Genomic DNA, 10,940 nt, shown 5'->3' on the forward strand with positions numbered 1-10,940 from the left:
CAAACTTTCACACTAGGTCACACAACGCACACGGCACACCCACAATTTAAGATGAGCAACATGATCCACTTAAGCACCTCCACAATTGTAACAAACTTTGGTTAGTTATCTTAACAACATGATCCACTTGAACACCTCCACAATTGTAACAAACCTTGGTCAGTTATCTTTCTAATGTTGATACTTGATAGTTCTATCTTCCATTGCCTTATAAAATAATTCTAAATCATCAATAGAGAGTCTTCATAGTTAAGTTCCAATTGCAAACTTCAAATGAAACAAAGTTTTTTTCAAAAATTCTTGACGAATACTTTTGTTGATTTTTTAAATTCTATTTTTGGTGAATTTTTATCTACTCAACTCAAAAAGTTGGGTAAAGTTATATTGAGTGTAAAATATTTTGGAAACAACAAATAATTATACTATTTTATAATTAATTAAATATGTTAAAATTAAAAGGGATCTTCTGATTGGTTGAATGTACACTACCCAACTTTTGATGATGGGTAGAGAAGTTGTGACCCCTATTTTTATTTTAGATTTGATAATTTGTTTTTGATGTATAACAACAACTATTTATAAATAGACGAAACTCATTACTTAAATATTATCTCATTTACATTAAATATTGCGTGAAACATTCAATAATTTCTATTTCACTAATATTTTCTTAATTATAAATGATATTTTTCGTGCGAATGCACTAGTTTTCAATTAGATAAAAAATAAATGTAGTATTCTTTTGTATATTCAACAAATTAACTTATTAATTAAGTGGAGGATTGTTCCTAAAGAACAATATTGATAACCTCTTCGGTGTTGGTTGGAAGAGGTCGCAGTATTTATGTGTTTTTCTGTTAAACTGTGGATCCTTTTTTTCTTCGATGAGGTCTCTATTTTATAGTCCTCTTTGTGGGACAACTGTCAATTGTGATCAATTAGAAATACTTAAGAATTACTTATCTTCCAAGATCATAGTGATCTGTTATGCATCTGGATCCCGAAATTTGTCTCGTCGGTTTTGAAGTCGTTCTCCTTCAAAATCATGACAATCATGTAGCCAGATTCTTCTTCGTCGTTATTACTATCATCTCCGTCGATAGCGTTACAAGGAATCAAAACTTAAGGCTCGAGAGTGTTTTACAGGGGGCCACGGTGGGCGCCACTTGTTCTTGAAGAACAATATTGATAACCTCTCCAGTGTTGGTCAGGAGAGGTAGCCATTTTTATGTGTTTTTGTGTTAAATTGTTGATCCATTTTTCTTCGATGAGGTTTCTCTTTTATAGTCCTCTTTGTGAGACAAGGGTAGCCGATGTCATCAATCAGCATTCATGGCTATTGATGCGGAAATTATCACATAGAAGACATGTTCGAACATCCTCCTAAATTTCCATGATTGCATGTCTAATTGGCTGGATAGGATATTGCTATGTGGCCGGTCTCTTTTGGTCGGACAAGATGTTACTCCATCGTCGGGCTCTCTTGGCCATACAAGATGTTGCTCCGTGGTCAGGCTTTGTTGGTCGACTTGGTTATTACTCTGTAGTCTAGCTCTGTTTACCGACTTGGTTGTCAGTCTGTGGACATACAAAATGTTGCTTCGTGGTTGGGCTCTCTTGGCCGGACAAATGATGCTTTGTGGTCGGGCTCTGTTGGCCGACTTGATAGTTACTTCGTGGTCGAACTCTGCTGGCCAACTTGGTAGTGACTTCGTGGCCTGCCTCTGTTGACCGATTTAGTAGTTACTTTGTGGCCGGGATCCGTTGGTCGAACTAATAGTTTATCTGGACTAAAACCCCGGATATTCAAGGCTAAATTAGACAATAAATTTAATTTTTTTAATTAAAATTGTATGGGTTAAATGTGATCGATTATCTGTTTAATATATATAACTTAAATAATTTTTACTTATATTTTATTCTAACGGTATTAAAAAGAAAAATAATTGATAATTGATAATATTGATGATCACATTACCCATGTTAGAAAATTGTATAATGATTTGAGAGTGGTTTCTTTTAAATGTATTTAAATAAGAATATTCCTTATTATCACAAATTCATAAGCATCGAGGGAGTATTAATATTTAGAAAGAGTACATGCCAACAATCTCAAAGAAAGACTTCTACTATTCCTATATCCTTTATTATAATGCTGGTTCTTCCTATTTCAAGCTAGCTAAGAGAACGTTAAGGGTCATTTGGCTTTAGATCCACTCCAAGGGGCAGGTTTAGTTGACTCTTTCCAACTACATTTCTTCCCAAAAGATGAGATCTATTAGTCCAAAGTCCATCTTATTTATAGAAAGAGAATTCAATGAACCAATATAATTAATGGCGTAGACTTGTGAAACACAGCTAGAGGAATCTTTGGACCAACGTGTTACATGCGGTTCAATAAATCATCCTAGAGGAATCTATGCGGGTACATTCCCGTCTATTTCTAACACCTTCTAAAATGTGAAAAATTACGACGTAAACATAGATTTTATATGAAATGTAAGTTTAGTGAAATGATAAATATCTCTAACATAAAGATGAAACTTGGAGATCTTATCATTATGTAATTGATGAGGTTTAAATATGTTGGGTCTATATTATAAAAAGATAGAGATGTAGAAGGAGATATAAACCATTAGATTCAAAAAGAAGATTGAAATAGATGAACACTTCGGGCGTTTTATGTGATGCGAAAGGACTATTTAAATTGAAGGAACATCTTATTGGATAGTAGTAAGACAATAGTGTTTTACGAAACAAAATGTTGAGCTATAGAGGACCAACACAAAAATAAATTAGGTGTATCATATTAAGCCCAACAGAATTAAAGTTAAGCCCATGTGGATGAAAGATTATGTGACAAAATAAGTCTATTTATTTTAATTGTAATTTTCTTTTATTGGGCTAGGCCCATTTTTGGACAGCCTTTAGGTCTAAAACCCTAGAGTATTTATTTGGTTGTCTTCCTCCTTGAGAAGTTAAGAAAATTATCACAAACTATTTCTTTATTGTTGATGCAAATCTTTGTTTTATGTTTGTCTTTAGTTAACCCTAGATCTAGATTCAATAGTTGCTGAATTTCTTTTTATCAAATTGGTGCTTTCATCTTGAATTCATGGCCCCCCAAACCACCCAACCCTAAAGAGATTGTGGAGGAAGCTGTCCAAACAGCCCATCTTCACCTTGACAATGCAATACAAGAGACTCAACTTCAAATAGATGAGAGATTTCTTAAAACTCATTCTGATTTGGAGGAGCTTCATACTAGAATGGATAATGAAAAACAAGTTTCAGATTCTAGGTATGAAAACATGATGAGTTTGCTTACAAAATTAGCCTCTCAAGCTGAAAAAACAACCAGTTAGTACTGTTCTAGTCGTTACTGTTCACGGATCTACTATTCACGGCGGTACTGTTCACGGATCTACTATTCACGACGCTATTGTTCACGGCAAAACAGTCCAATCACCTCCTGTTTCGTCCGCCGCTACTGTTCACAGCGGAAACCCTTATTCTGCCAACTCATCAGGTACTACACAAATTCCCTCTTTCACTAATACCCTTCACACACCTCACTCATCCCCAAATTATTCACGTATCCCTACAACACTATCTTTTCACAATACCACTTTACCAATCAGCCAACCCCCAATCCCTCTACACCTTTCCAAACAGTTTTTTCCCCTTACCAAAGATTGTTTCCAAACCCCCAATACATGGAACCTCCCTACTATACTGCACCCCCTGTTTTCACTACCATCCCACCTTTTTCCATTCCCCAATCTTCCCAAAACCCTTATCCTCAACATTTCCAAAATCTCACACTTCCCACTTTCCGCACCCCCAAACTAGAACTTGCCATGTTTGACGGATCACAACCCTTGGAATGGTTGTTCCAAGCAGAACAATTCTTTACTTTTTATAATCTACCGGCTGAAAACCGCTTGTCTATGATGTCTTTTAACATGAAGGGAGAAGCCCTAGCTTGGTTTAAATGGATGCACAAAAATCATGAGTTAGTGGATTGGACTTCCTTTAAAAAAGCTTTAGAACTACGTTTTGGGCCATCCACTTATGCCAATCACCAACTTGAATTGTTCAAACTTAAACAAACCCATTCTGTTGTTGAATACCAGGCCAAATTTGAGAAATTGGGAAATCAGGTTGTTGGTTTATCTAGAGATGCAATCCTTAATTGTTTTCTTTCAGGATTAATACCAGAAATTCAGAATGAATTAGCTATTCTCAAACCCACTTCAATATCACAAGCAATTGGGCTTGCAAAGCTAGTGGAATCCAAATTAAGAGATGCAAAGCCCAAGTTCCAAAAACCCTTTTCTAATTCCACCAGACCCACACCGCCCTCTTCCACCACAACTAAATTCACACCAGCCACAAAACCACCAAATCCGACCCAACCAGCCACACTACCCATCCGCAAACTATCCAATAGTCAATTACAAGAACATCGTGCCCAAGGATTATGTTTCAACTGCGATGAAAATTTTATTTCAGGCCATAAATGCACAATAGGAAAATTTCTCTTATTGGTGGAAGATGAAGAAGCACCCCCCTTAGAAAATGTTGAAAATTGTGACGCACTTGAGGGTACTTTTGACCAGAACGAAACTTATTTCCAACTCTCTCCCCAAGCTGCCAATGGTCATTTTTCTCCAAAAACTTTGAAATTCAAGGGATCCATCAATGGTCTTGCTGTTGCAGTTTTAATTGACACAGGAAGTACACACAATATACTTCAGCCACGCATTTCCAATCATTTGAAACTCCTAACACACCCAATCCCAAATTTTTCAGTCATGGTTGGCAACGGTTCTAAATTGGATTGTTCCTGTATTTGCCCAAAAGTCCCTATCAAACTCCAAAATACTGCCTTCTCAATACCATTTCACTTACTACCAATAGAAGGTGCCGACGTCGTTCTTGGGATGGAATGGTTACGCACTTTAGGACCTCTTGCTGATTTTTCTATTCCTAAGATCTCTTTTAACTACAACAACAATGAGATTACTATCACAGGTGATACAAAAACTCTAATCACACCCTCAACTTTCAATAATTTCTGCCACCTCCTATAAACAGATTTTGTTGCTTCAATCCATCTTTTGCTTTATCAACCATCTAATGGTCAAAACACTCATTCACCAGTAAACACTAACACAAATTTTGAAACACTACCAACCTCAATACCTCACCAAATTTCTGACCTCATAAAAAATTATTCCACCATTTTTCAGAAACCCCAAGGCCTACCCCCAACCCGTCCCCACGACCATAGAATTCCCCTACTTCCTAACACTCCTCCAATTAATGTTTAACCATACCGCTACCCCCACTTCCAAAAAGATGCATTGACTACAATCATCAAAGATATGCTCAATGAGGGTATTATTAAACCAAGTAACAGCCCATATTCCTCCCCGGTGCTTTTGGTTATAAAAAAAGATGGCTCTTGGAGATTTTGTGTGGATTATAGAGCTCTTAATGCTGTTACAATTCACGATCATTTCCCTATACCCACAATAGATTAACTCTTTGATGAATTGGGTTCGGCAACTATTTTTTCTAAGATTGATTTGCAATCCGGTTACCACCAGATCCGGGTGACACAAGAGGACACTCATAAGACTGCGTTCAGAACGTTTGATGGACACTATGAGTTTTTGGTGATGCCCTTTGGCTTAACTAATGCTCCTAGTTCGTTTCAATCAGCCATGAACGATTTGCTGCGACCATATTTGAGACGGTTTGTGTTAGTTTTCTTTGATGATATTCTTATTTATAGTTCGTCACTATCTGACCATGCACATCATTTAAAATTGATTTTAGAGTTGCTTTTATCTAACCAATTTTATGCCAAATTATCAAAATATGTTTTTGTTGTACCTAGTGTTGATTATCTAGGTCATATTATCTCAAGTAATGGTGTAACTCCAGGTCCAGCAAAGATTCAAGTTATCCTAGACTGCCCAAAACCACATTCACTCACGGCACTCAGGGGTTTTTTAGGCCTCACCGAATTTTATAGACGATTCGTGCATCACTACGCCTCTCTCGCCGCTCCTCTCACCGATTTATTATATTCCAATAAGTTACAATGGACTACAGATGCAGATACAGCTTTTACAGAGTTAAAAAGGAAAATGACAGCAACTCCAGTTCTTGGTCTTCCTGACTTCTCCAAACCATTTATGCTGGAAACAGATGCTTCAGGTGTTGCTATTGGCGCGGTCCTCTCACAAGGTGGTCACCAAATAGCCTTCTTCAGCAAAAAGCTTTGCAATCGCCTTCAAGCATCATCGGTGTATGTTCGTGAGATGTTCGCCATTATAGAAGCTGTCAAAAGTGGAGACAATATTTAATAGGCAGACAATTCCACATTTTCACAGATCAGAAAAGCTTAAAGAACCTATTGGTACAGACTATCCAGACACCAGAACAGCAAAAATGGGCCGCTAAGTTACAAGGTTTTGAGTTTGACATACACTACAAACCTGGGAAAACAAATCAAGTTGTTGATGCTTTGAGCAGGATCCCATACGAAGAAGACTCTTTGTTGTTCTCCATCTCATCCCTAGTTCCGCTCCTCCTCAAACAGTTGAAACATTTCTATAAGTCAGATTCAGAAGGAAAGATATTGATGGATAGGATTCAAACAGATACCACATCAAATCATAAATTTCAGTCCAAAGATGGTCTACTATATTTCAAAGAAAGGATCTTTATACATGAAAATAACCATTTGCGCAGTAAGATCATTACAGAGTATCATTGTTCACCAGAGGGCAGCCATTCTGGATTGCAACCAACACTTGCTCGCTTATCCTCTTCGTTCTTGTGGCCAGGAGCTTATAACAACGTCAAAAGCTTTGTCAAATCTTCTACCACATGCCAACAGAACAAATATATGACAACTAGGAAGCAAGGACTCCTTCAACCTTTCCCTACACCTACTGAAGTTTGGAATGATTTGAGTATGGATTTCATTACACACTTACCAAATTCTCAGGATCACACCACAGTCTGGGTTGTATGTGACAGACTCACAAAGTTTTCACACTTCATCGCGCTTCCATCCAAGTACTCTACTAAGGATCTCGCCATATGTTTCTCTATTGAAATCTGCCCGCTTGCACGGGATTCCCAAGTCCATAGTTTCAGACCGCGATCCTCTATTTCTCAGCACTTTCTGGAAAGAGTTGTTCCGTGTCCAAGGTACAACATTGAAGTACAGCTCCGCCGATCATCCTGAAATAGACGGCCAAACAGAAGTCATCAACAGATGTCTAGAAACTTATTTAAGATGTTATACGAGTGACAATCCAAAGAACTGGTTTCAGTACTTACATTTGGCTGAATACTGGTACAAATCGTCTTATCATTCATCTCTGAAAATGTCACCTTTTAAGGCACTCTATGGCCTTCCACCACCGTCCTTTCCGAGCTACACAACCGGATCCACCACCATCCCTACCGTAGAAGCCTCCTTGCAAAAACGGGAAGAGTTAATGCAAGCCTTGCAAAGAAACTTGTACAAGGCCAAACAGAAGATGGAATTTCAAAGTAACAAGAAACGAAGGGATTGTACCTTTGTAGAAGGCGGTTTTGTGTGGCTCAAACTGAAACCTTATCGCCAACTCTCTATGGTCCGCCGGTCATCACAGAAACTGGCAAAGTGGTATTTCGGCCTGTTCAAGGTCTTGCAACGCATTGGTCAGACAGCATGCCGGCTTGATCTCCCAGCCTCGTCGCGGATCCATCCGGTGGTACACGTTTGGCAGCTCCGTGCTTTCCATGGCAACCCACCCTCCGATCTGTTACCTCCGATTCCGACGGATTTAGAGCCACCAGATGAAACCGAACCTACACCAAGTACCATTCAACAATAAGATTTGGAAGCATATAATACAACCACACACACAGAACCAACAAACCATACCTCACAAGGCGACTTTCAGGCGGAGAAGAGTGGTAGTCCTTCAAGGTTTAGCTATTCCACAACCCAAAACGGAGACAGAGAACCTTCACTACGGCAGCGGACTAAAACAGTACAAGGAAATGAAGGAGTGAACGAAAATGAAGAAGTTACAAGAGGAAAGAACACTGAAGCGTTTCAAAGAAAGGAGAGAGAGGATTCTAGATTTTCTGCACAAGTGAAAGACTTAAGCTCAAATGATATGCCTTTGAAGTCGTTAGATAGTTCAACAAGTACAACACGTGAAGTTTCTGCACGCTCCTACACGCTAAAGCAATCTCCTCCACTCAATTCTTTGGATTCCCTGCCAATTACAAGTCAACCCTTGGATGAAAGAGGCGTTGGCACACTTCCCAATGGCCCACATGTGACCACGAGTAGCACGAGGAGTGAGCTGTCTCCCACTGCCGTTTTGCCTTTTTCAAATGGAGAGCAAAACCCTAATCTTTCCGAGTTAAAGGGAAATGGGCCGCTCCAATGGGCCTCTCCTAAATCTGCAAAACAGGACTTAATTAAACCCAACCTTGAGGACAAGGTTGTTTTTGGACCGGATGGTAGTGATATTAGGCCCAACAGAATTAAAGTTAAGCCCATGTGGATGAAAGATTATGTGACAAAATAAGTCTATTTATTTTAATTGTAATTTTATTTTATTGGGCTAGGCCCATTTTTGGACAGCCTTTAGGTCTAAAACCCTAGAGTATTTATTTGGTTGTCTTCCTCCTTGAGAAGTTAAGAAAATTATCACAAACTATTTCTTTATTTTTGATGCAAATCTTTATTTTATGTTTGTCTTTAGTTAACCCTAGATCTAGATTCAATAGTTGTTGAATTTCTTTTTATCAGTGTAGTAGATGTTGATGAACTAAGGTTAATAAATATGAGGATCTTGATTTGGATGTATTGTGAAACAAGACGGAGTAATATTATACATGTCAATATTAGAAGAAAAAAAGTGTTAGGGTATCACCTATAATATGTTTGAAATTAGACTTAAGAGATTTAGGCATGTAGAGATAAGATTCGGTGAATTCAGTAGTAAGGAGAATAGACTAGATGGAAGGTAGTCAAATTACTAAAGGTAAATAAGACTTAAAAAATTTATAAGAGAAACTATTAAAAAATATCTTAAGCTAAATGAGTGGGATAGAAGTGTAATTTTTTTATAGAACATTATGGCATAGTTTTATCCACGTGTCTGGGCTACTTAAGTATGTAAAAACTCAGTTGTTGTTAGTAGTGGTTATCGTATATTTTCTCCTATAAATATCTATTAAAGACTCGTCATCTTTCCTCATCTTTCTTCATACATATCTTTATTAGTATAGGTCATCCCTCGACCTTCAAACAATATAGTCAAGGATACAAAAAATTTGCTTCACAAAATTTGTTTTCTCCAATATTGAGCTTAACCACTCATTCATCCTCACCCTTCTAAGGTGGGAATCTTACAAAAAAACACATGGATTTAAGAATGATCATCTAAAGTTGGTTAGATTTGAAAACGAATTGATCAGAGATATCCGAGAAAGTTTGAAGAAAGGGATGCAATGATGAATCCTTTGAGCACCCCGATAGAAGTTTTCGAATTTATTGAACTTTGTAAACATATGTTAGAAGGATTAAAGGCTAGTCTGGATGAACTTCGCAAGTCGGAGCTTTAGTTGTAATTTGATCGAATTCTATACTCGTTTCTTTTGATCATTAAATGAAAGAACAATTTGGCTTTTACATCAATCTTAGTTTTGTCTTCTAATGCTCTCATACTGTTAGATGCTTACCATGACAATAAAGACTCGGAATTCCCTCAAAATAAAATGAAAATAAATGAAAACCTTGTTTCATCATCAAACATTGACGTGCATACCTAAACATGCATTCACATTTTCATTCACAAACTCTTTACATTTTTCCATCATAAAAAAAACCAAGTTAATAGGAAAAGTTTATTCCCCGACACTCGCTTAAAATCTGAAGCACTTATCGCGAAAGTTGTGGACGAACTTTAATGTCTGAAAAATAAGTTATAAGTTCGTGATGAAAAGACCGTTACCAATCAGATATAAATTGTCATATGAACTTATTTGGTATAAACTCAAAATTGTGTCTTATTAACAGAGCTTGAATCTAGAGATAAATTTAATATATTTAGCGAATATTTAGTTGACTTATATTTGACTGTGTTTATAATCTTTTAACTCGTTTTCAGCTAAAAAAAAGCCCTTGTGTCAACCTTAAAATCATATGCTTGTCAATTTCATTTAACACTATAATTATTTATAGGTGTAAACTGTTGAAGCTGTTGTTTTTGTCATTTCAGTTCATGTAACCGGTTACATGCCCGATAACAGAAACAGAAATGTTGTTGTAGTAGCGTAATCGGTTACGCTGTTTGCCGTAACCGGTTACACTGAAGCTGAACTGTTTTTTTATTTTCTGTTTTGGCTGTTTTGTTAGTTCCAATCATTTTGTAACTTGTACTATATAAGAATTTCACTACTTGTTAATGTCAATTTGTCCACTCACCCTCAATTATTTTCTTTTCTCTTATTCTCTCTCAGCTTCTTTAATCTTCATCTTCTTCAATTGTTCATTTTCTTTATTAATAAATCTTAATTTTCTTAATTTGATTTATATGTTATAAGTTATAACCTACACAACCACTAACATTTAACTATACAAACAAATCTCTAAATTATTGTATATAAAAAGACAAATTTATTTTAATATTAATTTGTAAGAAAGGGGTTATGGTTAAATTAAAGAATATAAGTTATGGTTAAATTAAAGTACAAAGAACCTCTTGAATGATATAGGAGATTAGGAGTCTAGAAGGAAAATTGTGCTGGAGGAATCAGAATATGTTTGGTTTCGTTTCTTTAGTAAGAATATATTAGATTTCTTATCTTTACGTATAAGATGATAATATAAAAAATATAGAGAATAT

The sequence above is a fragment of the Vicia villosa genome, unplaced genomic scaffold, assembly GCF_029867415.1.
Source record: "Vicia villosa cultivar HV-30 ecotype Madison, WI unplaced genomic scaffold, Vvil1.0 ctg.000163F_1_1, whole genome shotgun sequence".
In the NCBI taxonomy this organism is placed as follows: Eukaryota; Viridiplantae; Streptophyta; class Magnoliopsida; order Fabales; family Fabaceae; genus Vicia; species Vicia villosa.